Source organism: Cherax quadricarinatus, chromosome 41, assembly GCF_038502225.1.
Source record: "Cherax quadricarinatus isolate ZL_2023a chromosome 41, ASM3850222v1, whole genome shotgun sequence".
Taxonomy (NCBI): domain Eukaryota; kingdom Metazoa; phylum Arthropoda; class Malacostraca; order Decapoda; family Parastacidae; genus Cherax; species Cherax quadricarinatus.
Window position 1 is genome coordinate 26,337,303 of NC_091332.1, and position 5,498 is coordinate 26,342,800.

The 5,498-nt window shown below is 47.9% G+C and overlaps 1 protein-coding gene across 1 annotated transcript in view; it reads right to left on the reverse strand.

Annotated features, from left to right (window-relative positions):
- Positions 1–5,498, reverse strand: part of LOC128705621 (choline dehydrogenase, mitochondrial) — a 30,484-nt gene that overhangs the window by 19,827 nt on the left and 5,159 nt on the right. The window lies entirely within an intron of this gene.

The following is a 5,498-nucleotide window of genomic DNA, read 5'->3' on the forward strand; positions in this document are numbered from 1 at the left end:
ACTCGCAGGAACCAAGGATCAGATGAGAATGGTTCTGGTAGGGAAGAGTGGATGGAGGAGCAGTGGAAAAGGATGGAACAAGAGTGGGAGAGAAAATTAGGAGAGCTTTCTGAAAAAATGGAGAAAGAGCTCTCTGTGAAATTGGAAAAGAGGTTGGAGAAGGAGACAAAGAATTGGGAGGCACAAGTCGAAACTGCAGTAGCCAAGATAAGGGTCCTAGAAGTTGAGATAAATAGGCTGAAGCGAGTTACAGGGGCAGTGACCAGAGAAGACACAGCATATGAAGCTGCGAGGCCGAACAGGAAGGAAGGAATTATGAATTATGCTAAGGTCATATCAGCCTGCCAAGGAAGACCAAGGAGTGAAAGGGAAGAACAGCTGGTTGCAGATGGAGAGGGTGATAGGTCGAATGCTGAGGCACAACCAGGCTATCAAGAGCCACTGGAAAAATCAAGGGAAAAACTGACCACATACAGGCAGGATCCAGAGTCACAGAGGGTGAGGCAATGGGAGGAAGAAAGGGCAAAATCAGTGTTTATCCATAGGCTTCAGGAGAGAGAGGAAAGGACACACACTGAAAGGCAGCAGGAAGAAAGAAAGGAGATTCAGAAAATCATCATGGAAATAGGTGAAGAGATGGATGGGATTGTAAATTTTCAGAGAATAGGGGGGTACTCAAAGGGGAGAAACCGACCAATCAAGCTGATTCTCATGACGGAAACAGTGCGGAACAGGATCCTCCAAGAGAAACCACGATTGAAATACTCGGAAGAGTACAAGAGGGTGTTCCTAGACAGAGACAGAACAAAATCAGAACGACAGCAGCTGAGGGAGAGGACAAAAAAGCGAAAGGAGCTAGGAAAAGAGACAAGGATGGAACCAGCAGAGGTCAGTCAGAGCAGAACAGAACAGCAAGGGCAAGCACACACACAACTATTCTCAGAACCATACAACCTATCACACCATCCCAACACACACTACAATCCATACCCACAGCCTCCACCCAACACCGAGCTATAGAATCCCACAGTATGCCACCAGGTCCCCCACCCTCACAGGCCCCCCAAACCACAGTGTTGGAAAGGAAACTGAAGGTATGGTACACAAACACTGATGGAATAACAAATAAGTGGGAGGAGTGGCATGAAAGAGTCAAAGAAGCATCACCGGACATCATAGCTCTCACAGAAACCAAGCTTACAGGTATGATAACAGATGCCATCTTTCCAACGGGATACCAAATTCTGAGGAAAGACAGAGGGAACAGGGGGGGTGGAGGAGTGGCGTTGCTGATCAAAAATCGCTGGAATTTTGATGAGCTGGAGAGAGGAGACAGCGGAGAAGAAAGTGATTACATAGCGGGAACACTTCACTCTGGAGGTCCCAAGGTGGTAATAGCAGTGATGTATAACCCACCACAGAACAGCAGGAGGCCAAGGCAAGAGTACGACGAGAGCAATAGAGCGATGGTTGACACACTGGCTAGAGTGGCCAGAAGAGCTCATGCATGCAGGGCAAAGCTCCTGATCATGGGTGACTTTAACCACAAGGAGATCGATTGGGAGAACTTGGACCCACATGGGGGCCAAGATACATGGAGGGCTAAGATGATGGAGGTGGTACTGGAAAACTTCATGTGCCAACATGTAAGAGACACTACAAGAGAGAGAGGAGAGGATGAACCAGCAAGGCTGGACTTAGTATTCACCTTGAGTAGTGCAGATATCGAGGACATCACATATGAAAGACCCCTTGGGGCCAGTGACCATGTGGTTTTAAGCTTCGAATACACAGTAGAGCTACAAGTGGAGGGAGAAGCAGGAAGGCCAGGACGAATGAAGCCAAACTACAAGAAAGGGGACTACACAGGAATGCAGAACTACCTGAACGGGGTTGAGTGGGACAGAGAACTGGCAGGGAAGCCAGTTAATGAGATGATGGAATATGTAGCAACAAAATGCAAGGAGGCTGAGGAGAGGTTTGTACCCAAGGGTAACAGGAATAATGAAAAAGCCAGGATGAGCCCATGGTTTACCCAAAGGTGCAGGGAGGCGAAAACCAAGTGTGCTAGGGAATGGAAGAAATATAAAAGGCAAAGGACCCAGGAGAATAAGGAGAACAGTCTTAGAGCCAGAAACGAATATGCACAGATAAGAAGGGAGGCCCAAAGACAATATGAAAATGACATAGCAGCGAAAGCCAAATCTGACCCGAAACTGTTGTACAGCCACATCAGGAGGAAAACAACAGTCAAGGACCAGGTAATCAGGCTAAGGAAGGAAGGAGGAGAGACAACAAGAAATGACCGTGAAGTATGTGAAGAACTCAACAAGAGATTCAAAGAAGTGTTCACAGAGGAGACAGAAGGGACTCCAGGAAGACGGAGAGGTGGGGCACACCACCAAGTGCTGGACACAGTGCACACAACCGAGGAAGAAGTGAAGAGGCTTCTGAGTGAGCTAGATACCTCAAAGGCAATGGGGCCAGATAACATCTCCCCATGGGTATTGAGAGAGGGAGCAGAGGCGCTATGTGTACCCCTAACAACAATATTCAATACATCTATCGAAACAGGGAGATTGCCTGAGGCATGGAAGACAGCAAATGTAGTCCCAATCTTTAAAAAAGGAGACAGACATGAAGCATTAAACTACAGACCAGTGTCACTGACATGTATAGTATGCAAAATCATGGAGAAGATTATCAGGAGAAGAGTGGTGGAACACCTAGAAAGGAACGATCTCATCAACAGCAGCCAACATGGTTTCAGGGACGGGAAATCCTGTGTCACAAACCTACTGGAGTTCTATGACATGGTGACAGCAGTAAGACAAGAGAGAGAGAGGTGGGTGGATTGCATTTTCTTGGACTGCAAGAAGGCGTTTGACACAGTTCCACACAAGAGATTGGTGCAAAAACTGGAGGACCAAGCAGGGATAACAGGGAAGGCACTACAATGGATCAGGGAATACTTGTCAGGAAGACAGCAGCGAGTCATGGTACGTGGCGAGGTGTCAGAGTGGGCACCTGTGACCAGCGGGGTCCCGCAGGGGTCAGTCCTAGGACCAGTGCTGTTTCTGGTATTTGTGAACGACATGACGGAAGGAATAGACTCTGAGGTGTCCCTGTTTGCAGATGACGTGAAGTTGATGAGAAGAATTCACTCGATCGAAGACCAGGCAGAACTACAAAGGGATCTGGACAGGCTGCAGACCTGGTCCAGCAATTGGCTCCTGGAGTTCAATCCCACCAAGTGCAAAGTCATGAAGATTGGGGAAGGGCAAAGAAGGCCGCAGACGGAGTACAGTCTAGGGGGTCAGAGACTACAAACCTCACTCAAGGAAAAAGATCTTGGGGTGAGTATAACACCAGGCACATCTCCTGAAGCGCACATCAACCAAATAACTGCTGCAGCATATGGGCGCCTAGCAAACCTCAGAACAGCATTCCGACATCTTAATAAGGCATCATTCAGGACCCTGTACACCGTGTACATTAGGCCCATATTGGAGTATGCGGCACCAGTTTGGAACCCACACCTAGCCAAGCACGTGAAGAAACTAGAGAAAGTGCAAAGGTTTGCAACAAGACTAGTTAAGAGAGGTTAAGGGAAATCAACCTGACGACACTGGAGGACAGGAGAGAGAGGGGGGACATGATAACGACATACAAAATACTGAGAGGAATTGACAAGGTGGACAAAGACAGGATGTTCCAGAGATTGGACACAGTAACAAGGGGACACAGTTGGAAGCTGAAGACACAGATGAATCACAGGGATGTTAGGAAGTATTTCTTCAGCCACAGAGTAGTCAGTAAGTGGAATAGTTTGGGAAGCGATGTAGTGGAGGCAGGATCCATACATAGCTTTAAGCAGAGGTATGATAAAGCTCACGGCTCAGGGAGAGTGACCTAGTAGCGATCAGTGAAGAGGCGGGGCCAGGAGCTCGGACTCGACCCCCGCAACCTCATCTAGGTGAGTACACACACACACACACACACACACACACACACACACACACACACACACACACACACACACACACACGACTACAAAGAGACCTGGACAGGCTGGACGTGTGGTCCAGCAACTAGCTGGACCAAATACAAAGTCATGAAGAACAGGGAAGGGCAAAGAAGAACACAGATAGTTTATAGGCTAGGTGGCCAAAGATTGCAAACCTCACTCAAGGAAAAAGATCTTCGGGTGAGTATAATACCGAGCATGTCTCCAGAAGCACACATTAACCAGATAACTGTTACAGCATATGGGCGCCTGGCAAACCTGAGAATAGCATTCCGATACCTCAGTAAGGAATCGTTCAAGACTCTGTACACTGTGTACGTCGGGCCCATAATGAAGTATGCAGCACCAGTTTGGAACCCACACCTGGTTAAGTACGTCAAGAAATTAGAGAAAGTGCAAAGGTTTACAACAAGGCTGGTTCCAGAGCTAGGGGGAATGTCCTACGAAGAAAGGTTAAGGGAAATCGGCCTGACGACACGAGGGTCAGGGGAGACATGATGACATACAAAATACGGCATGGAATAGACAAGGTGGACAGAGACAGGATGTTTGAGATGAGACAGAAACAAGGGGTCACAATTGGAAGTTGAAGGCTCAGATGAGTCAGAGGGATGTTAGGAAGTATTTCCTCAGCCACAGAGTTGTTAGGAAGTGGAATAGTCCGGCAAGTAATGTAGTGGAGGCAGGAACGATACATAGTTTTAAGATGAGGTATGATAAAGCTCATGGAGCAGGGAGAGGGAGGACCCAGTAGCGGTCAGTGAAGAGGCGAGACCAGGAGCGGGTCTCGACCCCCGCAAACACAAATTTTTGAGTACACACACACACACACACACACACACACACACACACACACACACACACACACACACACACAAGAGCTGAGTTTCGACGCCTGCAACCACAATTAGGTGGGTGTACACACTGGAGAATGGTTCCGGTAGGGAATGGTTCTGGTAGGGAAGAATGGATGGAAGAGCAATGTAAAAAGATGGAACAAGAGTGGGAGAGCAAACTACAGGAAACAGTATCTGAAATTGGTACACCCCTACTGAACGAGGTGTCCAGCAGGAAGGAAGGAGACATAACTTATTCTAAGGCCCTATCAACCCACCAAGCAGGGCTCAAAAATGAAGGGGGAGAGCAGCTGGGAGTGGGGATGGTGGTGGGGAAAGGGGGTGAAGGTGGAGAGGGGAATAGGTCATATACAGAGGCACAACCATGCCACCAAGAGCTACCTGAAAAAATGAGGGAGAAAATTGTCATGTACAAACAGAAACCAGAGACACAGAGGGAAAGGCAATGGGAGGAGGAGAGGGCAAAGTCAGTGTTTATTCATGGGCTTCAGAAGAGTGAGGGAAGGACACACAATGAAAGATGGCAGGCAGAAAGACAGGAGATTGAGAAGATCAAAGAAATAAGCAAAGAGGACATGCCTTAGACTGTAAATTTTCAGAGAATAGGGGAATAC